The 26,244-nt window shown below is 41.5% G+C and overlaps 1 pseudogene; it reads left to right on the top strand.

Moving 5' to 3' along the window:
• On the top strand, positions 3,769 to 8,262 carry Gm8314 (predicted gene 8314; annotated as a pseudogene).

The following is a 26,244-nucleotide window of genomic DNA, read 5'->3' as shown; positions in this document are numbered from 1 at the left end:
ATTTGTGTTTTTCCACAGGGTGAAGAAAATTCACTTTGGGTCCCGACGAGACTGACAAGGACCGTGAAAGAGCAATATGAATCCCAAGATGATCCTGTTACTCTTACTCCTGATGATTGAGACCTGGATAAGTATACCCTTGTGGGCCATAGTAAGATCATGGCTAGTACCTTTACTGGTACATTCCAATTCTTCTACCTAGCCTTTATTTTTTGCAAAGGAATGTTTTTTAGATGTGCCTTATGCACGACAAACTCCTCAAGAGCCATGGGTGTATAAGAGTACTAGTTTTCATTTAAATTATACACTATGCTTTGTGCATAATGTGGATAAACCTTTTATACCCTGTATATTTTTAAAGAAAAAGATTATCGCTAACTGGGAAGATCCCATTAGCCAAAATAAAGTGAGCTCTGGAGTGTTATTTAATGCTTTAACACAAATTGCTCAAGGAGCACAACCAAGATCAGGTGATGTTGAAAATAATGTAACTTCATCTATAAACATCACCACTATCATGATAAAGGGAAATGTGACTATTCCCAAAAGATCACGATAGCCTGTTGGCAATGCTACTGCTATATGCAGCATGCCTTGGTGTCATCCAGACCTCGCATTTCCTATAGTTTTTTCACCTTGTCAATCAAATGTTTTTCCTCAAAAAGAATTAGCAAAGGGTTTCGTTTTGTCATCACCATTAGATTATGCTGTGATGTATGGTAAAGGAGATGCTACAGGGAAAGAAAATATTTGGCCATATTATCAATGGATTTTAAGTAATGAGGCAGATGCTAGTACCAGTTTGTCAACCTTTGCACTGTTGACTGGAAACTTTGATGAGATATTGAATGTTTCTGCCACACTTTCCAATATCTCTACTCATTTGGATAATGTGACATCTAATAGAGTTATCAGAAATATGACTACTCCTCCAATAGAAGTCTGTTTCAATTTTCCATTTTTCTTTATATTGGCTGAATTTCAATATAGTACAGAATGGTTAGATTGTCAAATGTCACTTGTTTTTTTGACACAATGCTGGAATGAAACTAATTTCTTAGCCTTAGTGGTACATTTACCAACCTTTGTCTCTGTGTCTGTTGAGGTAGATCCAAAGAAGTTCCCAATCATGAGTCTTGTCCGGCGGAGAAGAGATTTTGGAATCACAGCCTCCACTGTTACTGCCATTGCAGTGTCCGCAGCATCCGCAGTTACTGCAGGAATTACTATGGCCTATCAAGTCAATACTGCTGATACCATAAGTCAGATAACAGAAAAAAACGTCTGAGGCATTGCTTACCCTGCAAAGGGTGGATTCTCATATTGCCTCAGGATTAATATTAGTGAATCAAAGAGTAGATATTTTTCAACATAACGTGGAACAGATGATAGATATCATACAAATGAGTTGTGTGGCATCAACTTTACATATGTGCATTATTCCTGTTACGTATACTAATAATTCTTTTATTAAAAGTACAGATTTATCGAATTATCTGAAGAGGAACTGGTCTCAGGAGCTGGAAAGGTTGCAGACAAAGCTGCAGATACAGATCCTGAATCTTAATGGAACCAGAGTGGAACCAGTGACCCTTGGAGACTTCACCTCTTGGCTTACCTCTGCATTTTTCTTACTTCAAAGAATGGGTGGGGGTGGCTCTGTTTGGCACAGCCCTATGTTGTGGATTAGTGCTTATACTATGGCTGGTTTGCAAACTCAGATCTCAACAGAGACGTGACAATGTGATGATTGCTCAAGCACTTGCTGCCATAGAGCAAGGCACCTCCCCTGAAATCTGGTTATTTATGCTAAGATGACCTCTTAAGTACTAGACTACTCAGCTCTTGCACTCCTAGAGGCTAGACTCATTGCACAGGAAAGAGTGAGTAGGTTTCTGACTCTTATGGATTGCTGGGCTAATAAGCACTGCATAGGAGTTGCTCAGAGATTAGAGTGCTCCTAGAAGACACGTCGATTTGCATGAGGGTTGAGTGGCCAAGTGTCCCTCCCCTAGGAAAAAAGGCATGGGAGCAGGTCAGGGTTGCTCTGGGAAAAGACCTGTGAGCCTAAGAGTTAATCCTGTACATAGCCCCTATTTCTGCACACTAGGGTTTCGACCTCTATCTTCATCCATTAAAGTGTGGCTTGCATTTTATAAAACTTAAAAGGGGGAATTGTAGAAAGCCACAATGATACTTGACGTCACTAGATGGCGCTAAACCTCCATTGTGCCAAACCGATCTCTTTGTTTAGATCAAGCTGTGTTGTGCGAATGTGTAGGGAGCAAAAGCCCGCCAAGTCACTAGCCCATCCCCGGGGTGTATGAGATCTTGGGTGAAGCTGCCAGTTGGGTATAGACCCGTCACACCAGGGGGTATTTAAGCAACACGTTTCTGAGCCTTATTTGTCTTCCTCATCAACATATAATAAAGATTAGCTACGGAAGGATTTTGTGCCCCGTGTGCATTCCTGCAGGAGGGAACAATAGCTCAGGACACGGGTGGAATCACCATGCCTGACCTAAAGCTGTACTACAGAGCAATTGTGATAAAAACTGCATGGTACTGGTATAACGACAGACAAGTAGACCAATGGAACAGAATTGATGACCCTGAGATGAACCCACACACCTATGGTCACTTGATCTTTGACAAGGGAGCTAAAACCATCCAGTGGAAAAAAGACAGTATTTTCAATAATCTATATCCAAGACATGCAGAACATGTTTATACTTTAAAAACCAGTCAGACACAACAATGAAATGACCGCATACATTTACTTATTAAAACCAGACAAAATTCTTAATTTTTCTAGTTGTAATTTCAAGAGAGGAGCTCCTTGTCACCTGCTGAGCCCAATAATCACAAGCACAGAGACCTTTCTAGGAAAAAACAGCCATCGGTTCCCTTCCCATAGAACTTGAGAAGCTGCTGGCCACTTTGAGCGTGGCTTTTACAGATAATCAGCTCCTAGCAGGGCTTCTCCAGCTGTGATAGACTCCTAACTACAGGTGCAGGGCTCTAAAGGCCAATTGAGACTGTTATTTCTCTCTCTCTCTCTCTGTCTCTGTCTCTGTCTCTGTCTCTGTCTCTCTGTCTCTCTCTCTCTCTCTTTGTCTTTTTTTAAAAAAAAACGAGTTAAAACTAAACCAAGGGCTGAACAACCAGCAGATAAAGTTTTAACATTTTTTTCTCTTGAACGTGAAACACATAACAACAATCAAACCACAAAATAAAAACACGGACATAACATAAAACAGTCAGTTTGAATGGACATGGATGGATTGGTACGCCAAGGACAGACAATAGATAGAGAGAAGAGAGGATTAAACATCCCAAAGGGACCCAGATATCCTACCTAAGAGACTCAGATCCAAACATTCCTCTAGTAGGAGCCAGAGTTTAGGCAGGATGTCTCCCAATCTCCTCCTGTCCTTAGAAGAGCTCTGCAACATTTTATGTTCATTTATTTCCTCATTTGCTAAAGCATCCCCAGATAGTTGAGAGGACTTCTTTTCTCAAACCCATTCTCTCATGTGTCAGGTGTAAACTATCTCTAGTCTGGGTCCAAAGACTAAAAGCACCTATGAGGATTACCTTTGCTTTTCTAGATTTTAGCATAGCTCTAAACACATACACACAACACATTTTACAACACATTTTACCATTACCTTGTCCTTTTATAAGGTTTATTTACTGCTGCCCCAAATCTTTGTAATAATCTTGGAAAGTGCTACCTACACATTCCCATCTTTTAAGACCAATGGGGGAGCCTGCCTGGCATGGGGCTGACCACGGCTGCAGCCCTGTGTGCTCCTCCCTCTGCCTCTCGCTCTGGAGGGCACAGTGGCCTCTAGTTCTCGCACCATGGAGAAGAGCTCCAGGTGCGAGAGTCTCGGCTCCTGGCGGCAAGGCTGCCCAGCGAAGACTCACTGTCCAGTTAATGCGTTAAGAACCATTGGCATTTGAAGATCACCAGAAGTGAAGATAAAACATCTCAAAAATTATAATTGCTTCCACTTCTCATTCGAGAACTCGGTGCATACCAAATCAGCTTCTGCTATATCATCAGATTCCATTTCATCTTCTGCAGACAACTTTTCTCGTGATTTGAGGGTCCTGAGGGAGTCAAACAAGTTAGTAGCAATGGAGGAACCAGCCCTGCTTCCAGGAGAGAGCATTAAAGAGCATTAAAGATATGGCCAAAGATGTGACTTACATATGTCCATTCACTGGTGCTGTACGAGGAACGCTGACTGTCACAAATTACAGATTATGTTTTAAGAGCATGGAGCAGGACCCCCCATTTGTTCTAGATGCTTCTCTTGGAGTGATAAGTACAGTAGAAAAAATAGTAGTGCATCTAGCCAAGGTGAAAACTCTTATGGCCTTGAAACTGTGTGCAAGGATATCAGGAACTTAGAATTTGCTCTTAAACCGGAGGGGCGAACAAGAAGATCCATATTTAAGAATCTAATGAAATATGCATTTCCTGTGTCTAATAGCCTGCCTCTTTTTGCTTTTGAGTATAAAGAAGTATTCCCTGAAAATGGGTGGAAACTGTATGACCCTCTTCTAGAGTACAGAAGTCAGGGAATTCCAAAAGAAAGCTGGAGAATAACAAAGATAAATGCACGTTATGAACTCTGTGACACATATCCTGCCCTCTTAGTTGTGCCAGCAAACATTCCTGATGAGAAGCTAAAGAGAGTGGCATCCTTTAGGTCACTGGGCCAGATCCCAGATGCATCTTGGATTCATCCTGAAAGTCAAGCCACAGTCACTCGCTGCAGCCAGCCCATGGTTGGAGTGAGCAGGAAGTGCATTAAAGAGGATGAGAAGTACCTTCAGGCTATCATGGACTCCAATGCCCAGTCTCACAAAATATTTATATTTGATGCTCGGCCAAGTGTCAGTGCTGTTGCCAATAAGGCAAAGGGGGGGTTATGAAAGTGAAGATGCCTATCAAAATGCAGAACTCATTTTTCTGGATATTCATAATATCCATGTTATGAGAAAATCATTATGGAAGCTTAAGGAGATTGTGTACTCCAACATTGAAGAAACTCACTGGTTGTCTAACTTAGAATCTAAACACTGGCTGGAACACATTAAGCTCATTCTTGCAGGGGCTCTTAGGATTGCTGGCAAGGTCGAGTCTGGGAAGATGTCTGTGGTGGTGCACTGCAGTGATGGATGTCATTGCACAACTCAGCTCACGTCCCTGGCCATGCTCACGTTGAATGGATACTACCGAAACATAAGAGGACTTGAAGTCCTTGTGGAGAAAGAATGGCTGAGCTTTGGACATAGATTCCAACTAAGAGTTGGCCGTGGAGATAAGAACCATGCTGATGCAGACAGATCACCTGTTTTCCTTTAGTTTATTGACTGTGTCTGGCAAATGACAAGACAGTTCCCTACTATATTTGAATTCAATGAGTATTTTCTCATTACCATCCTGGACCACTTGTACAGCTTTTTATTTGGAACACTCCTTTGTAACATCGAACAGCAGAGGGGAAAAGCGAATCTTCCTAAGAAGACAGTGTTACTGTGGTCCTATATAAATAGCCAGCTGGAAGAATTTACTAATCCTCTTTATGGAAGCTACTTCAATCATATCCTTTACCCAGTAGCCAGCATGCCCCACCTAGAACTCTGGGTGGGACATTATGTAAGGTAGAGCCTCAGGAACCTATCCACAGCAGATACAAAGAACTTCTTGTCAAAAGAGCAGAGCTTCAAAGAAAAGTAGAGGAACTCCAGAGAGAAATTTCCAACCTCTCAACCTCCTCTTCAGAGAGAGCCAGCTCTCCTGCACAGTGTGTGACTCCTGTCCAAACTGTTGTATGAAAGGACTAGGCCTGGGGCCTCATTGCCAGGAACCTTATGGGTAGAAAGCCTTCTGTGTTTAAAACCCATCTATTGGAGAATCCTTCAGATGCTGTATTTATTTCAAATCTCTCTTAGATGAGTTTAGAAACATAGCAGTGCAAGTGACAATGAAGATGATCTCATTCATAATTAAAGTATGACACTAATCTTAAGTCACCCAAAGAATACTAAAGTACTGCAGTCCTGTATTCACACTGGGAGCAAGTTTTTCATTTAAAAATGTCTTAAAACCCTGAGCACCTGGTCAGATCTCCAGGAGGTGAGAAAATCAAGGCCACCTGCTGTTGCACCTGAGAGCACTTGCTTTGAGGTTTGTGTCAGATCCAAATATTCCTTTCTCAGTTTCCCCAAGTTTTGTGATATTTAATATAGTAAAAAGCATTGTCTTGAGATTATTATGGCATAGTAGTAGGTTTTTGCTGATGACATTGTAATTAGCATATTTTCAACAGCAATTAGGAAACAGTGCCTTATATATGTGCTTTGGGGGTTGAAGGGACAAAGTAGTAGCTGTCATCTAGGAACTCAGAAAATATTCCATAATCCTCAGCCTAATTTCCATTTGTATATTGATCACAAACATCACAGAAGACATCTTAAAACCTTACTGTTACTCTACTATATCTTAATACTATTTGGCACTGGGCAGTGTTGTTGCACGCCTTTAATCCCAGCACTTGGGAGGCAAGGCAGGCAGATTTCTGAGTTCAAGGCCAGCCTGGTCTACAAAGTGAGTTCCAGGACAGCCAGGGCTGTACAGAGAAACAAACAAACAAACAAAAAAAAAACCCCAAAAACCCAACAAAACAAAACAAAGCAAAACAAAACAAAAACAAAAACAAAACAAAAACAAAACAAAACTATTTGGCAAGTTTTAAGATAGTATTTTAAAAACTTAGAAGTCTGACTTTATGTGCTGTTTAAATCTCACATGGACACTTTACCAAAGAGCACTCTGCAGGCGGAAGCACAGAGGCGCTGAGGCAGCACCCTTTGTGGGCCGGGGACAGCCAGCCACCTTCCGGACCGGAGGACAGGTGCCCGCCCGGCTGGGGAGGCGGCCTAAGCCACAGCAGCAGCGGTCGCCATCTTGGTCCGAGACCCGCCGAACTTAGGAAATTAGTCTGAACAGGTGAGAGGGTGCGCCAGAGAACCTGACAGCTTCGGGAACAGGCAGAAGCACAGAGGCGCTGAGGCAGCACCCTGTGTGGGCCGGGGACAGCCGGCCACCTTCCGGACCGGAGGACAGGTGCCCACCCGGCTGGGGAGGCGGCCTAAGCCACAGCAGCAGCAGTCGCCATCTTGGTCCCGGGACTCCAAGGAACTTAGGAATTTAGTCTGCTTAGGTGAGAGTCTGTACCACCTGGGAACTGCCAAAGCAACACAGTGTCTGAGAAAGGTCCTGTTTTGGGCCTTCTTCTTCGGCCAGGAGGAGGTCCAAATACAAGCTATCTGCGCACCTTCCCTGTAAGAGAGCTTGCCAGCAGAGAGTGCTCTGAGCACTGAAACTCAGAGGAGAGAATCTGTCTCCCAGGTCTGCTGATAGACGGTAACAGAATCACCAGAAGAACAATCTCTAAACAGAGTCAACTATAACTACTAACTCCAGAGATTACCAGATGGCGAAAGGTAAATGGAGGAATCTTACTAACAGGAACCAAGACCACTCACCATCAACAGAACCCAGCACACCCACTTCGCCCAGTCCAGGGAACCCCAACACACCTGAGAACCTAGACCTAGATTTAAAAGCATATCTCATGATGATGGTAGAGGACATCAAGAAGGACTTTAATAAATCACTTAAAGAAATACAGGAGAACACTGCTAAAGAGTTACAAGTCCTTAAAGAAAAACAGGAAAACACAATCAAACAGGTAGAAGTCCTTACAGAAAAAGAGGAAAAAACATACAAACAGGTGATGGAAATGAACAAAACCATACTAGACCTAAAAAGGGAAGTAGACACAATAAAGAAAACTCAAAGCGAGGCAACACTAGAGATAGAAACCCTAGGAAAGAAATCTGGAACCATAGATTTGAGCATCAGCAACAGAATACAAGAGATGGAAGAGAGAATCTCAGGTGCAGAAGATTCCATAGAGAACATCGGCACAACAATCAAAGAAAATGGAAAATGCAAAAAGATCCTAACTCAAAATATCCAGGAAATCCAGGACACAATAAGAAGACCAAACGTACGGATAATAGGAGTGGATGAGAATGAAGATTTTCAACTCAAAGGTCCAGCAAACATCTTCAACAAAATTATTGAAGAAAACTTCCCAAATCTAAAGAATGAGATGCATATGAACAAACAAACGAGCTTCTTACCACTTGGTCTTTTAATTAAATGACTTCAAAGTAAAAAAAAAAAAAAAAAAGACCAATGGTACCTTTAAGAGGGAACCATAGACAAATCTCTTTTACAAAATCAAAAAATGCAAGTAAGTCATGTATTTTAAACTTTATCCCTCGTGCCATTAAAGCCTTTTTCAAACCTTCCCCAAAGAGTTCATGGCTACTAAGTTCCTGTCCCATGATCACTGAGGAATCACCAGGATCCCTAGTCAAGAAGGCAGGCTCCTGTGCAGGACGTCTTCCACACAACATTGTCTGAACAGAAACACCACAGTGTTCTTCACTGAAGGCCTCATCCTCAAGCCCCACGTTAGGCACCAGTTGCCCTGACCTGCAGGACTAAGCAGCAAGGGTTTCAAGGGAGAGAGTGAGAATGGAAGGGACAGGAGATAAAAAGAAAGGAGACAAGACAAAAATCTGATCTAGTCTCATTTACTGTTGTTAAACAGAGGGCTTATAAAATTGCAAACCACAAACAGTACTTGTCAACGTGCACAGGACATACTAGTTTTATCACTTGGTAACACTTTGACATCAATGGAATGTCCCCTTCATAAAATGTCCATAAAACCAACTATTGTTAAATGTCCTGAGTGCCCCTATCGTAAAATGTTCTGAGTCAATTATGGGAACAGAAGCAAGATAGTAGAAGAAACAAAAGAGTGTTAGTTAGTTAGTTTCAGGGACAAGCTGGAGGCTGAGATGCTGTGGGCTTTTGGGCCCCAACATCCTTTTTCAGTTTGACTCCTGCTAGACTATATTTGACTAAAAAAAAGAACAAACAAAAGAAAGAAAGAAAGAAAGAAAGAAAGGAAGAAAAAAAGAAAAGAAAGAAAAAAAGAAAAGAAAGAAAGAAAAGAAAAGATAGAAAGAAAGAAAGAAAGAAGGAAAGAAGGACAGAGAGAGAAATGAGAGAGAGAGAGAGAGAGAGAGAGAGAGAGAGAGAGAGAGAGAGAGAGAGAGAGAGAGAGAGAGAGGAGATTTTCTTAAAGAACCAGCTCCTGGTTTTGTTGATTCTTTGTATAGTTTTTTTTTTTTTTGTACTTGGTTCATTTCATCCCTGAGTTTGATTATTTACTGCCTTCTACTCCTCTGGACTGTGTTTGCTTGTTTTTGTTCTAGAGCTTTCAGGTGTGCTGTTAAGCTGCTAGTGTATGCCCTCTCCACTTTCTTTTTGGAGGCACCCAGACCTATGAATTTTCCTCTTAGCACTGCTTTCATTGTGTCCCATAAGTTTGGGTATATTGCACCTTCATTTTCATTACATTCTAAAAAGACTTAATTTACATCTACCTTGACCAAGTAATCATTGAGTAGAGTGTTGTTCAGCTTCCATATATTTGTGGGCTTCCATTGTTTTTATTGTTGTTGAAGACCAGGCTTAGTCCATGGTGATCTGATAGGATGCATGGAATTATTTCAGTCTACTTGTATCAGTTGAGACCTATTTTGTGATATGGTCAATTTTGGGGAAGATACCATGAGGTGCTAAGAAATGTTCTGTAGATATCTGTTAAAACCAGTTGGTCCATCCCTTCTGTAAGTTTTATTGTGTCTCTGTTTACTTTTTGTTTCCATGATCTGTCCACTGACAATAGTGGGGTGTTGAAGTCTCCCACTATTATTGTGTGGGGTGTAATGTGGGCTTTGAGCTTTAGTAAAGTTTCTTTAATGATTGTGGGTGCCCTTGCATTTGGAGCATAGATGTTCAGGAATGAGAATTCTTCTTGGTAGATTTTGCCTTTGATGAGTATAAAGTGTCCTTCTTAATTTTTTAAAAATAACTTTTGGTTGAAAGTCAATTTTATTCGCTATTAGCATGGCTCCTACAGCTTGTCTCTTGGGATTATGTGCTTGGAAAAATTGTTTTCCAGGTCTTTATTCTGAGTCTGCCTTTGTCACTGAAGTGTGTTTCTTTTATGCAACAAAATGCTGTGTCCTGTTTCTGTACCCAGTCAGTTAGTCTATTGCTTTTTATTGGGGAATTGAGTCCATTGATGTTAATAGATATTAAGGAATAGTGATTGCTGCTTCCTGTTATTTTTGGTGTTATTTTTTATGTTTGTGTGTCTATCTTCTTTTTGGTTTGTTGAAAGTATATTACTTTCTTGCTATTTCTTGTGTGTAGTTTCCATTCTTGTATTGGAGTTTTCCATCTATTATCCTTTTTAGGGCTGGATTTGTGGAAAGATATTATTTAATTTGATTTTTCATGGATTATCTTGGTTTTTCCATCTATGGGAAATGAGAGTTTTGATGGGTATAGTAGTAGGGCTGGCATTTTTGTTCTCTTAAATCTGTATGACATTTGCTCAGGATTTTCCAAATTTCAAAGTCTCTGGTGTGATGTCTGGTATAATTCTGATAGGTCTGCTTGTATGTTATTTATTTGTTATTTGTCCTTTTTTCTCTTACTGCTTTTAATAATCTGTCTCTGCTTTGTGCATTTGGTGTTTTCTCTTTTTTATTAGCACGTAAATTTGCTTTTTACCATTACCAAATGTTAATTTTACAGCAAGAACTGCTCAAGATACATTTCTTTATGATTTATTATTGGTAAATCTTTTATTTGAAAACCTCTTCTATATACCTGCATACTTAAAGCCAAAGGAAAATTTCTCAAACAAAGAGGTCATGTTTGAAGAAAAGTTTAGAAGTTCTGGGCTAGAAGTATTGTTACCTCTCCAGCTTGTCTAAATGTAGGAAGTGCCTGGAGAACACAGAAGTCATAATCTAATAAGCTTAGGCAATAATCTGAAGAGTTTCACAAACCTAGACATCTTTCCCTTTTGTTTTCTTGATCAACATTAAGGATTTGTTGCCTATGTGAGGAGATGCTCAATGGAAGATAGAGTCGACTGTAGAAGTGGTACCTAGAGAAGTTGGAACTTTTAACAGCCCAGGATGCTGCTTCCTGGCTCTTGATCTGCCATGATTTATGATATACTCTCAATATGGAACTCCATCACAAGAAAACATTTAGCTGTATTCAGAAGGCTGAGGCAAGAGGATCCTGAGTTTGAGGTCAACCTGAACTATGTAGAAAGACCCAGTATCAAAAATCATACAAATAAGACATAAAAACCCCCCATGAACTCCAGGCAACCAGTAGCTACAAAGCTACACCCAACATTTGATATGTATTCATAATCACTGCAATGATTAATTTTAACTGTATACTTGACTGGATTTTCAATTACTGTAGAAATCCACCTCTGAGTATGTTTTCAGAAGGATTTATCAGAAGAGTGAAGACCCATCACGAATGTGGCCAACAGATTCCTTTGGGTTGAGGATCCATATGCCATAAATGGAAAAGTAAACAGAGAGTGAGCAGTTGGCTCACCCTGCTTCCTACAGATGAAGCAGGACAGCTGCTATACCTTCCCAGGACTTTCCCCCTCAATCTGGAAGCCAACATAAATGTTTCCTACCTTTAAGTTCCTTCTTGTGTTCTTTTCATGGCAATGAGGAAATAACACAATTATGTGTTCTTCTGAGATTTCTGAGTTTCCACCAGATTCTCAGAGGAATCTGTGACCTACCTAAAGTTAAGTGTCTCTCAATGGGAAATTCAGAGTGTTACAGTCTTTGCATGAACTACCATTTGGGAGTTCATACCTTAAGTGGAATTTGAACCACAGTTCTATGTGGAGGGAAATTGCTACAAGGCATGAGAAGAGAAGGTTAATTGCTGGATGCTGTGAGCTTGGCCTGCTATTAAACAACAAGGAGACTTTTGTTATATTGCAGAGTAAAGAAGGAAGGGTCAGAGGAAAATGACAGGAGATGTAGCTGTGAAAGGGATCACTTAGTGTTCTGTCAGTCACTCTAATAACTGTGAGATTCATTCTGATTATGATAGGAAAATATTATTGAGTAAACAAGATGATCTAGTTTCCAGAGTAAAGTATTAAAAGCTCACGAGGACAACAGGCTATCTCTGGCAACTGTTATTTCCTGGTAATAAATGAGGATCATAGAAATTTGAGATACAGCTAAGTATCCCTGGACCACTGAGTAAATACTCTTTTGTTTGGTTTTGTTTTTTTCCAAGACAGGGATTCTCTGTGTAGCCCTGGATGTCCTAGAACTCACTCTGTAGACCAGGCTTGCCTCAAACTCAGAAATCTGCTTGCCTCTGCCTCTGCCTCGAAAGTGCTGGGATTAAAGGTGTGTGCCACCATTCCCGGGTATGAGTAAATATTCTTAGCTCACTAGTCAGTATATATATTTGAAAATTATTTACAAGTAATGTCTTGCGTTATTATTCCAGCTATCCTGAGGGATATTGAATTAATTCTTTCTGGAGAAGTTGAATAATCCATTATTCTTTCTTTCTTTCTTCTTGACAGTCCATATTTTATTTTCCCCCTTCACATCCTCCCTCAACTGTTCCACATCCCATACCTCTTTCCCAACCCCTGTCTCCAGGTGGATGTCCCTACCATCACCCCCCCACACACATACCACTTGACATCTAAACTCCCTGGGGCCTCTAGTATCTTGAGGGTTAGGTGCATCATCTTTGAATAAACACAGACTGGGCAGTCCTCTACTGTATGTCAAATTAAATGGAGACATGCTTGAAGCAATTTCACTGAAATCTGGAATATGCCCAAAAGATACCCTGCCATAATCGCTCTCTTGGGAATACAGGCAAAAATGTCCCACTGTGCTAGAGGGGCACTAGTTCAGAGTGGGTTTATTTGTGATAGCCAGAAGGTGGAAACAATCAAGATGTCCTATGACAGAAGGATGGATACAGAAAATGTGGTTCATTTACACAAAGGAATACTACTCAGCTATTAAGAACAAGGACGTGCTGAGTTTTACAGTCAAATGATGGAACTAGAAAATATCCTGAGTGAGGTAACTCAGATCCAAAAGGACATGCATGGTATATACTCATTAATTAGTGGATGTTAGCCCCCCCAAAAAAGTACAGAATAAACAAGATACAGTCCACAGAACTAAAAAAGATCAGCAAGCTGAAGTGCCTGAGTGAGGATGTCTCAGTCCCACTTGGGAAGGAGAAGAAAGCGAGGGTCATAAAGAATGGAAACAGGCAACCTCAGGCAATTAGAGGTTGGGGAAACCCTCTAGAATGCACCAGTGACCTGGGAAGTATGAGACTGTCAGGACTGAAAGGGAGGGACGGAACTTAGATGAAATGCCTAACCGTAGGGAGAGGGAACTTATAGATCCCACTTAAAGCAGGAAGACAGGATATCAAGTGAGGGATGGGGTTGCCTTCCCACTGCCACAACTTTTACCCATAATTGTTCCTGTCTGAAAAATTACAGGGTGGAAATGGAGAAGGGCCTGAGGAAAAGTTGGTACAGTGACAGGCTCAAAGTGGTGTTTTGACTATTATGTGATGGGGGCAATTCCTTTTCTGGTCCAGTTTATTTAGAGTTCTGTAGGCTTCTTGTATGTTCATGGGTCTCTTTCTTCAGGTTAGGGAACTTTTCTTCTATAATTTTTTGCAAATATTTACTGGTCTTTTAAGTTGGGAGCTTTCACTCTTCAATACCTATTATCCTTAGGTTTGGGTTTCTCATTATGTCTTAAATTTCTTGGATGTTTTGTGTTAGGAGTTATTGCATTTTGCATTATCTTTGACTGTTGTGTCAATGTTTTCAATGGTATCTCCTGCACCTGAGATTCTCTCTTCTGTCTCTTGTATTCTGTTGGTGATGCTTGTGTTTATGACTCCTGATCTCTTTCCTAATTTTTTTTAATCTCCAAGGTTGTCTTCCTTTGTGATTTCTTTATTGATCCTATTTCCATTTTTTTACATCTTGGATAGTTTTGTTCAATTCCTACACCTGATGTTTGTATTTTTCTGTAATTCTTTAATGGATTTTTGTGTTTCCTCTTTAAGGTCTTCTAGCTGTTTACCTGTGTCCTGTATTTCTTCAAGGGATTTATTTATGTCCCTTTCATCATCATGAGATCTGATTTTGAATCAGAGTCTTGCTTTTCTGGTGTGTTGGATTACCTAGGGCTCACTGTGGTGAGATGACTTGGTTCTGATGATGGTGAGTAGCCTTGGTTTCTGTTGCTTGTCTTCTTGCCCTTGCCTTTCACCATCTGGATATCTCTGTTGTTAGCTGGTCTTGCTCCCTCTGACTGTGACATTTCCCTCCTGCAAGCCTGTGTATTAGTATTCCTGGGAGACCAGTTTTTTTCCTGAGAGAAATTGGGTATGGAGAGCTGTGGTACAGGATCAGCTTTGGGGGCAGACAGAAACCGGAAGTATCTTGTACCCTGATGTTTCTTGGTTTCTGTGTCCTCATGGCTCTGGGCAGGTCCTTCAGAAAATAAGTGGTGGTCTTCTCTGTGTTCACAGGTGTGCCAGCCGTCCTGGGAGACCAGCTTTCTCCTGCCAGTATTTCCTTATGGAGCACTGTGGTACAGCATCAGCTCTGGGTGCCACCTTTATATTTCTATATACCTTAAGCAGCACAAGATTTGGGCAACTGTCCAAACTCCATGCTGTTAGGATCTACCTCCCACTGATAACTCTGAGTTACTAGTTACTAAATTCTATGTTCTATCTTGGCTACTCTTGACCCAATCAATCTGCTCTGTGATCTGTGTTCTTCTGCTCCTTTAAAATGGTACTCTGTTTCTACCAAGTGCATGCCTCCTCTGGCATGGCAGCTCTCACTCCTTCTTCCTGGTCCAGAGCCCAGGCAACCTAAAGCCCTGCCTCCCTCTTTTACCCAGCTATTGTCTGGGTTCTTGGCCACTTTTTTACCAATTAGAATTAACTGAGTGCAGTTTTTCAGAAGCTACTCACAGACCCTCTTGTGCAAACATTTTAGGAGATGAGGTTAGCATTAGAAAACAATCAGCTTCATCCTGTCAGAAATTTGTGCCACTTTTGAGTTATAGAACTTATTTGAATAGAGAGCCTGTGTAGACAAACTGAAATATCAGAATGTTTTACCCTATTCATGGCAGGATGTGTGTGTGTGTGTACACGCACACATGAGAGAGAGAGAGAGAGAGAGAGAGAGAGAGAGAGAGAGAGAGAGAGAGAGAGAGAGAGTGAGAGAGAGACAGTGTGTGTGTGTATATACATGTCTCTCTGTGTATGTATACGTCCTGTGTGTAAGTGTGCATATGTTTGTCTGCGTGAAGCTCTGTCATAGAATCATGATAAGCCCTGATTTTTGACTCTCACCATAAACACATCCTCAGAAAGATCTTTGGGCCTGAGAGACTGGCTGCAGAATCAATGGACTCTAGTAGAAGAGGGCCAACGAGGAAGTCCTGGCTTTGTATTAATGTCCCTGAATACTGACTTTAGGTGCCCTTAGGTAGTGTGTGCAGTCTTGGGATCTGAGCTGCAAGAGTTAACAGAGCAGAATGATTCATTATCTTTCTGAATGTCCCAGCTCATGGAACCAGACAGTGCACTGCTATGAAAGCGACAGGTAGGCTAGGTTACTGTGCATCTCCTTCTGCATCTCAGCATGGAGAGCACAGCTGTACAGTTGCCTTGGCAATCAGCCACCTGTTCTGATGGCTTAGGAGACTTTACAGGAAGGTCATTGTCCCCATGAGAGGGACAAACAATAGGTGCTCTTCATGATTCATGTCCTGAGGGAGTAAGTCTAATGAACCCTTTCCTTCAGGCATATGGTAACAGACATTGCTGATCTGAACAGCTGTCCTGCCCCAGCGTAGGCTGTTGTTCATATTTAAGGCTATCTTGTAGACCCTGCAACATTTGTAACCCAAGAGTGGTGTTGCAGGGAAACTGAGGCACAGGGAACTCAGAGGCCACATTTCTCTTGCATAGGACACAGGTGACAGATGTGAAGCACAAGTTCTCTAAGCACATATCCAGTGTCTCCACCCTGGAGGCCTTCTCAGGTGTCTGTGAATCAGGGAGAAGCTGATGTTAATCTTGGTCATCAGCTGCTTAAGGGGACATCTAGTCCAAGAAACAATTGGACAGTCAGATGAGACTCCAGAAGTAAGACACTTGTTTTTGTAGAATTTGTGAAGGATTACAAAACTCCTGAGCCCATGTACTAGACAGGCAATCATGCGACCTCTGCTCTTCAACAGTTGCTCTTCCTGGAACACAATGAACAGGGTTTTTCTTTTCTTTTTTAAAAAAAAAATTTATTAGGTATTTTCCTCGTTTACATTTCCAATGCTATCCAAAAAGTCCCCCATACCCACCCCCCCACTCCCCTACCCACCTACTCCCACTTTTTGGCCCTGGCGTTCCCCTGTACTGGGGCATATAAAGTTTGCAAGTCCAATGGGCCTCTCTTTCCAGTGATGGCCGACTAGGCCATCTTTTGATACATATGCAGCTAGAGACAAGAGCTCTGGGGTACTGGTTAGTTCATATTGTTGTTCCACCTATTGGGTTGCAGTTCCCCTTAGCTCCTTGGGTACTTTCTCTAGCTCCTCCATTGGGGGCTCTGTGATCCATCCAATAGCTGACTGTGAGCGTCCACTTCTGTGTTTGCTAGGCCCCGGAATTGTCTCACAAGACATCTGGGTCCTTTCAGCAAAATCTTGCTCGTGTATGCAAAGGTGTCAGCATTTGGAAGCTGATTATGGGATGGATCCCTGGATATGGCAATCACTAGATGGTCCATCATTTCGTCACAGCTCCAAATTTTGTCTCTGTATCTCCTTCCATGGATGTTTTGTTTCCATTTCTAAGAAGGGGCTAAGTGTCCACACTTTGGTCTTTGTTCTTCTTGAGTTTCATGCATTTAGCAAATTGTATCTTATAGCTTGGGTTCCCTAAGATTCTGGGCTAATATCCACTTATCAGTGAGTACATATTGTGTGAGTTCCTTTGTGATTGGGTTACCTCACTCAGGATGATGCCCTCCAGGTCCATCCATTTGCCTAGGAATTTCATAAACTCATTCTTTTTAATAGCAGAGTAGTACTCCATTGTGTAAATGTACCACATTTTCTGTATCCATTCCTCTGTTTAGGGGCACCTGGGTTCTTTCCGGGTTCTTTCCATCTTCTGGCTATAAAAAGTAAGGCAGCTATGAACATAGTGGAGCATGTGTCCTTCTTACCTGTTGGGACATCTTCTGGATATATGCCCAGGAGAGGTATTGCTGGATCCTCTGGTAGTACTATGTCGAATTTTCTGAGGAACTGCCAGACTGATTTCCAGAGTGGTTGTACAAGCTTGCAATCCCACCAACAATGAAGGAGTGTTCCTCTTTCTCCACATCCTCGCCAGCATCTGCTGTCACCTGAATTTTTGATCTTAGCCATTCTGACTGGTGTGAGGTGTAATCTCAGGGTTGTTTGGAGTTGCATTTCCCTGATGATTAAGGATATTGAACATTTTTTCAGGTTCTTCTCTGCCATTCTGTATTCCTCAGGTGAGAATTCTTTTTTCAGCATTGAGCCCCATTTTTTAATGGGGTTATTTGATTTTCTGGAGTCCACCTTCTTGAGTTCTTTATATATATTGGATATTAGTCCCCTATCTGATTTGGGATAGGTAAAGATCCTTTCCCAATCTGTTGGTGGTCTTTTTGTCTTATTGATGGTGTCTTTTGCCTTGCAGAAGCTTTGCAATTTTATGAGGTCCCATTTATCGATTCTCGATCTTACAGCACAAGCCATTGCTGTTCTATTCAGGAATTTCCCCCCTGTACCCATATCTTCAAGGCTTTCCCATACTTTCTTCTCTATAAGTTTCAGTGTCTCTGGTTTTATGATGAGTTCCTTAATCCACTTAGATTTGACCTTAGTACAAGAGAGATAGAAATGGATCAATTCGCATTCTTCTACATGATAAATGCCAGTTGTGCCAGCACCATTTGTTGAAAATGCAGTCTTTTTTACACTGGATGGTTTTACCCAGTACAGGGGAATGCCAGGGCCAAAAAAGGGGAGTGGGTGGGTAGGGGAGTGGGGGTGGGTGGCTATGGGGGACTTTTGGTTTAGCATTGGAAATGTAAATGAGCTAAATACCTAATAAAAATGGAAAAAAAAAAGAAAAAAAAAGATCAAGTGACCATAGGTGTGTGGGTTCATCTGTGGGTCTTCAATTCTGTTCTATTGGTCTACTTGTCTGTCGTTATACCAGTACCATGCAGTTTTTATCACAATTGCCCTGTAGTACAGCTTTAGATCAGGCATGGCGATTCCACCAGAGTTTCTTTTATCCTTGAGAAGAGTTTTGCTATCCTAGGGTTTTTGTTATTCCAGATGAATCTGCTGATTGCCCTTTCTAATTCGTTGAAGAATTGAGTTGGAATTTTGATGGGGATTGCATTGAATCTGTAGATTGCTTTTGGCAAGATAACCATTTTTACTATATTGATCCTGCCAATCCATGAGCATGGGAGATCTTTCCATCTTCTGAGATCTTCTTTAATTTCTTTCTTCAGAGACTTGAAGTTCTTATCATACAGATCTTTCACTTCCTTAGAGTCATGCCAAGATATTTTATATAACTTGTGACTATTAAGAAGGGTGTTGTTTCCCTAATTTCTTTCTCAGCCTGTTTATCCTTTGTGTACAGAAAGGCCATTGACTTGTTTGAGTTAATTTTATATCCAGCTACTTCATTGAAGCTGTTTATCAGGCTTAGAAGTTCTCTGGTGGAATTTTAAGGTCACTTATGTATACTATCATATCCTCTGCAAAAAGTGATATTTTGATTTCTTCCTTTCCAATTTGTATCCCTTTGATCTCCTTTTGTTGTCTAATTGCTCTGACTAGGACTTCAAGTACAGTGTTGAATAGGTAAGGAGAGAGTGGACAGCCTTGTCTAGTCCCTGAATTTCGTGGGATTGCTTCTAGCTCCTCACCTTTTACTTTGATGTTGGCTACTGGTTTGCTGTAGATTGCTTTTATCATGGTTAGGTATGGGCCTTGAATTCCTGATCTTTCCAAGACTTTTATCATGAATGGGTGTTGGATTTTGTCAAATGCTCTCTCAGCATCTAACGAGATGATCATCTGGTTTTTGTCTTTCAGTTTGTTTATATACTAGATTACGTTGATAGATTTCCGTATATTGAACCATCCCTGCATCTTTGGGATGAAACCTACTTGGTCAGGATGGATGATTGTTGAGATGTGTTCTTGGATTCGGTAGGCGAGAACTTTATTGATGATTTGTGCATCGATATTCATAAGGGAAATTGGTCTGAAGTTCTCTATCTTTGTCGGGTCTTTTGTGGTTTAGGTATCAGAGTAATTGTCGTTTCATAGAATGAGTTGGGTAGAGTACCTTCTGTTTCTATTTTGTGGAATAGTTTGTGAAGAACTGGGATTTGATCTTCTTTGAAGGTCTGATAGAACTCTGCACTAAACCCATCTGGTCCTGGGCTTTTTTTGGTTGGGAGACTATTAATGACTGCTTCTATTTCTTTAGGGGATATAGGCTGTTTAGATCATTAACCTGATCTTGATTTAACTTTGGTACCAGGTATCTGTCTAGAAATTTGTCCATTTCATCCAGGTTCTCCAGTTTTGTTGAGTATAGCCTTTTGTAGTAGGATCTGATGGTGTTTTGGATTTCTTCATTATCTGTTGTTATGTCTCCCTTTTCATTTTTGATTTTGTTAATAAGGATGCTTCCCCTGTGCCCTCTAGTGAGTCTGGCTAAGGGTTTATCTATCTTGTTGATTTTCTCAAAGAACCAGCTCCTCAATTGGTTGATTCTTTGAATAGTTCTTCTTGTTTCCACTTGGTTGATTTCACCTCTGAGTTTGATTATTTCCTGCCCTCTACTCCTCTTGGGTGAATTTGCTTCCTTTTGTTCTAGAGCTTTAAGGTTTGTTGTCAAGCTGCTAATGTGTTTCTTTTTGGAGGTGCTCAGAGCTATGAGTTTTCCTCTTAGAAATGCTTTCATTGTGTCCCATAAGTTTGGGTATGTTGTGGCTTCATTTTCATTAAACTCCAAAAAGTTCTTAATTTCTTTCTTTATTCCTTCCTTGACCAAGGTATCATTGAGAAGAGTGTTGTTCAGTTTCCAAGTGAATGTTTGCTTCCTATTATTTATTTTGTTATTGAAGATCAGCCTTAGTCCATGGTGATCTGATAGGATGCATGGGACAATTTCAATATTTTTGTATATGTTGAGGCTTGTTTTGTGACCAATTATGTGGTCAATTTTGGAGAAGGTACCGTGAGGTGCTGAGAAGAATGTATATCCTTTTGTTTTAGGATAAAATGTTCTGTAGACATCTGTCAGATCCATTTGTTTCATAACTTCTGTTAATTTCACTGTGTCCCTGTTTAGTTTCTGTTTCCATGATCTGTCTATAGATGAAAGTGGGGTGTTGAAGTCTCCCACTATTATTGTGTGAGGTGCAATGTGTGCTTTGAGCTTTACTAAAGTTTCTTTAATGAATGTGGCTTCCCTAGTATTTGGAGCATAGATATTCAGAATTGATAGTTCCTCTTGGAGGATTTTACCTTTGATGAGTATGAAGTGCCCCTCCTTGTCTTTTTTGGTGACTTTGGGTTGGAAGTCGATTTTATTAGATATTAGGATGGATACTCCAGCTTGTTTCTTCCTATCATTTGCTTGGAAATTTGTTTTCCAGCCTTTCATTCGTAGGTAGTGTCTATCTTTTTCTCTGAGATGAGTTTCCTGTAAGCAGCAAAATATTGGTTGTTGTTTGTGTAGCCAGTTTGTTAGTCTATGTCTTTTTATTGGGGAGTTGAGCCCATTGATATTAAGAGATATTAAGTAAAAGTAGTTGTTGCTTATTGTTATTTTTGTTGTTAAAGTTGGTATTCTGTTCTTGTGGCTGTCTTCTTTTAGGTTTGTTGAAGGATTACCTTCTTGCTTTTTCTAGGGTGTGGTTTCTGTTTTTGTATTGTTTTTTTCTGTTATTATCCTTTGAAGGGCTGGATTTGTGGAAAGATAATGTGTGAATTTGGTTTTGTAGTGGAATACTTTGGTTTCTCCATCTATGGTAATTGAGAATTTGTCTGGGTATAGTAGCCTGGGGTGGAATTTGTATTCTCTTAGTGTCTGTATAACATCTGTTCAGGCTCTTCTGGCTTTCATAGTCTCTAGTGAAAAATCTGGTGTAATTCTAATAGGCTTACCTTTATATGTTACTTGACCTTTTCCCCTTACTGCTTTTAGTATTCTATCTTTATTTAGTGCAATTGTTGTGCTGATTATTATGTGTCGGGAGGAATTTCTTTTCTAGTTCAGTCTATTTGGAGTTCTGTAGGCTTCTTGTATGTTCATGGGCATCTCTTCCTTTAGAATTTGGAAGTTTTCTTCTATAATTTTGTTGAAGATAATTGCAGGTCCTCTGAGTTGAAAATCTTCATTCTCATCCACTCCTATTATCTGTAGGTTTCGTCTTCTCATTGTGTCTTTGATTTTCTGGATGTTTTGAGTTATGATCTTTTTGCATTTTCCATTTTCTTTGATTGTTGTGCCGATGTTCTCTATAGACTCTCCCGCACCTGAGATTCTCTCTTCCATCACTTGTATTCTGTTGCCGATGCTCGATTCTATGGTTCAAGATTTCTTTCCTAGGGTTTCTATCTCCAACATTGCCTCACTTTGGGTTTTCTTTATTGTGCCTACTTCCCTTTTTAGGTCTTGGATGGTTTTATTCAATTCCATCTCCTATTTACTTGTGTTTTCCTGCAATTATTTACGGGATTTTTGTGCTTCCTCTTTAATGTCTTCTACCTTTTTAGCAGTATTCTCCTGTATTTCTTTATGTGAGTTATTTAAGTCCTTCTTGATGTCCTCTACCATCATCATGAGATATGCTTTTAAATCTGAGTCTAGCTTTTCGGTTGTGTTGGGGTGCCCTGGACTGGGCGAAGTGGGAGTGCTGGGTTCTGATGATGGTGAGTGGTCTTGGTTTCTGTTAGTAAGATTCTTACGTTTACCTTTCGCCATCTTTTAATCTCTGGAGTTAGTTGTTATAGTTGTCTCTGTTTAGAGATTGTTCCTCTTGTGATTTTGTTACCCTCTATCTGCAGACCTGGGAGACTAGCTCTCTCTTCTGAGTTTCAGTGGTCAGAGAAGTCTCTGCAGGCAAGCACTCCTCTTACAGGGAAGGTGCACAGTTATCTGGGGTTTGGACCTCCTCCTAGCCGAAGATGAAGGCCCAAAACAGGTCCTTTCCCAGAAGCTGTGTTGCTTTGGCCTGTCACAGAAGCTGTTGTTTTAGTAGTCCACACTCTGACTTGTGCAGTCGACTTTCTGTGGAGTCCCGGAACCAAGGTGGCTTCAGCGGATCCTGAGGCAAAAGCCTCCCGGGCCGGGCAGACACCTGTTCTTTGGCCAGCAAGGTGGCTGGATGTCTGGAGCCCGAAAATGGCCCTGCCTCAGAAGCTCTGTGGCTCTTGCTTTTTCCAGAAGCTGTTAGCCTCTGTAGTCCACACTCTCACCTGTGCAGACTACTTTCTGCGGAGTTCTGGAAACACCAGGGTTTTTCTTTAGCCTCCCATTTGATACTGCATCTAACACAGCACTCCCTTGGCTAAGGAGTCATTGATTTCACACAACTCTACCATCTCCCTCTCATCACCTGATTGTGCTCTTTAAGGACATCATCATTGAAAGGATAAAGTTTTAGTAACAATACTCTCATGTTGAGAAAGTTAGCATCTCAAATCCCTATCCAAGATATGCAAAACACACGTGTCCTGAGAGCCATAGTTCCAGGACATGCTTGCTCTCTAACTTTTGTCAGTCAGATCTATTTCTGTAAACACTCATCCTGGAGGGCTGGAAAGATTTCTCTGTGGTTAAGAGTTGTGGAATTTCTTATAGAGGAGCTAAGATCAGTTCCTAGCACATCCATGGCTGCTTATAACTGTTTGTCACTCCAGTTTCAGAGGATCCAATGCCCCTTTCTGACCTGTGTTGGTACAAGGCATGTTGGCATGCGCAGATATGCATGCTGCTGATATAACAATATACATAAAATATTAGAATAAAGCCACCAGTCACATCTATATCATAAATTATATCTACATGGTCCTTACCTGTGGAGTATAAGGCATTCCATGTGAAGGAAGAAAGTGGTTTTCTCTCAAGCCTGCCTGCCTGACTCTCATACCCTCCATTCTTCCGAGGCTCATTCTTTGTCTTTTGTGGTCCTGTGCCTCACACCAGTCACCATGGAACTCCTGGGAAGGTTGGCACATGTTATGATGGTCTAGCCTGGGTAGAGCTGAATTCCAGTCTGCTCATTGTCTCATGTGAGATTTCTAAACAGACATCAAGCCCTGAAAACAGGCTGTGGATGTTTCTAAGGGAAGTTCAATGGGCGTTCTTCTTATATCTGATATCTAGCACAGCTTTGAGAAGCATTGTCTTTTAGGGTGCTGGTTCAACCCCAGATGTGGAGGTCAGTGTAGCTGGAGGGGCACAGCTTCATTGTGCAAGGGATGCAGTGAGTCACTGAGGACCAAAAGAGACACTGGGGCTATGAATACAGGTGATAGGTCTGTACCATCAAGCTCTGCAACTCAGCTCCTGTGTGACAAAGTCTGTTTCTCCCACATAGCATAGGAGGCCCACCATGTTGGAGTACTCAGGTCCTTCTGCCTGATTCTCCAAGCACATGTGTTAGGGGTGGAGGTTACAGAGACCAACAGTGGATGAATGAGGCCTTTGTAAGCATCAGAGGCCCAATAGGAGCCATATTCTGTCTTATGTCTCACAGCAGTTCTCTCCAATGACACCATCAGAAGTGACAATTCTAACCCCAGGGAGGGTGAGGATGGTAGCCTTAAAGTATGAACCTGAGAATCAGAATAAACCTACCTGTGAAGGGTAAATGGTCACAGCCTCTCAGCAGGTGACTGGCTGAAGATGTCAGAGGACACCAGGACTATCACTTATGTCCCACCTGACACAGGACTTTAGAAATGCACAATGTGGAAGTCAGTGAGTGTCATCTACAGTGACCCACTCACCCTGACCATTAACTCTGAGGAATACAGTGTTAATTGTATTAATTAAATATGTTAATAACTTCCATCCCATTCTTTCTACAACTGTCTAAATACAGAGAGATAAAGCCAGGACACTTGGTCGCTCCTCCATTCATGACATAGACCCTCTGTACATCATAAAGACCAGCGTATTCTGGCCTAGCTCAAGGACATGCATTCAGGCCCAAAACTGAGCTATAACGTGTTGGAGGGACTTCTCTTGCCTTGAGAGAGTCATGGTGATGGAGTGCAGGGGATATCTTGAACTCAAAGTTAATGAACACATGAATATTTAGTGTTGATCTTCTCTGTGTATGCTAGTGATAGGCTAGGGCTTGTGCATGGTATATGAGTATTCTTTTAGAAAGCTGCACCCTAGCTCTGTCTGGGACCTGCTTAAGGTTATAGCACAGATACTATATCCTTCTATAGACCAGGATTTCCCTTTCTCTCTCCTGACATCACATGTGACTTTATTCTGTTTGCTCCAATGGCTCAGATGCCCTGTTGATATTCTCCTCAGACATTCATTAACATCCAGGGTCAAACCTCAACCTCTCCTGCCGTGAAGCCTCCCATACCCTTGCACCTTAGTCTTGGATTATCATCTGGAAGCCCCAGTCTCCCTCCCAAGTGCTCTTTATTCCCAGCAACATTACTACTACTAATGGATCCTATATTTCCCTTGGCTAAAACTTGACCATTGGCATCAATTGGACTATAGGGAAAGAAACTTACAAGTCTTGGTAAGTGGATTATTGAAATGTCAGTACTGAGCTTTGGGATGAAGCCTTGGCTTTATGAATAGATCCAGATACTAATTCCCAGCCCAAGTCCACAGGCACAAACAGTTCCCAATCATCTCATGGCGTCTAGCTCTGTCTCTTCCATTTTTTCTTGCCTCTCTGATTACTCCTGGTTGAACCAAAATTGGTGTTGGGAGAGAGAGATGGGGAAAGAGGGAGAGAGAGAGAGGGAGGGACAGGGAGAGGGACAGGGAGAGGGGGAGGGGGAGAAAGAGGGGGAGGGGGAGCAAGAGGGGGAGGGGGAGGGAGAGGGAGAGGGTGAAGGAAAAGGAGAAAGAGAGAGAGAGAGAGAGAGAGAGAGAGAGAGAGAGAGAGAGAGAGAGAGAGAGAGAGAGAGAGAGTTTCTTTCAGGAAAGAGGAACTTTCCAAGGGGGAAGGTAAACTTGAGATCATGTCAGTTTTGCTTTCTCGTGCCACTCATTCCTTCCCATCACTTCCATTTGCTTTCGTGATTCCCATGACCCTGAAGGATCACTCAGAACTTGTAATCATGCTCATGTCCCTTTACCCTAACTGCTCTGAGTTCCTTTATTGTTTCATCTGGTGATTGGCTTCTGCTCTGTGTCCAGTGGAGTCAGAAGAGTCAGGGGCTTAATGTGCCTGGGAGTCCTATCCGTTGTCAGGATGATATTTATGCTTTTAAGATGCCCTTTTAATTACTATTCAGAATGTCACTGGTGTTCACCAGAGCATCTCTGAACTCAGATTAAGTGACCTTTGAAAAGTAAACCAAATGTGGATAACCTTGACTGGTGTCCTGACTCTGAGTGTACAGCTGTGTGGGGCACTGGACACCAGCACATATGATGTCTGAAGGGAGAGAGGGGGACACTCATTTTTAGAATGGGGAACTTCCTGTGGTGTCTCCCTTCAGAAAAAGAGGACTTGATCGTTTGATACAGTATCCTTGTTAGTATTATCTGAAACTTTGACACAGCCCAAAGTCACTTGGTTGAAAAGTCTACACTGAATAACTTCTTTATCATCACTGACTGTGGACATGGCTATGAGGAATTGTCTAAACTGATACAGGAGTGCCAGGGCACTGTCTGCAGCACTATCCCTAGGCAGATTGTCTTTGGTTGAATAAGAGAGCTAGCTAAGCATGAGCCAGAGAATGAGGCAGCAAATGAGCCAGCAAGCAGCATGTTTTCTGCCTTGACTTCCTGCAGGGCTACACTATGACCCAGACCTGGACAGAAAATGCATGCTCTGCTCTCCTGAA

This window comes from Mus musculus, chromosome 7 (assembly GCF_000001635.26).
Source record: "Mus musculus strain C57BL/6J chromosome 7, GRCm38.p6 C57BL/6J".
NCBI classification, from domain to species: domain Eukaryota; kingdom Metazoa; phylum Chordata; class Mammalia; order Rodentia; family Muridae; genus Mus; species Mus musculus.
This window is presented reverse-complemented; position numbering and strand designations above follow the sequence as displayed.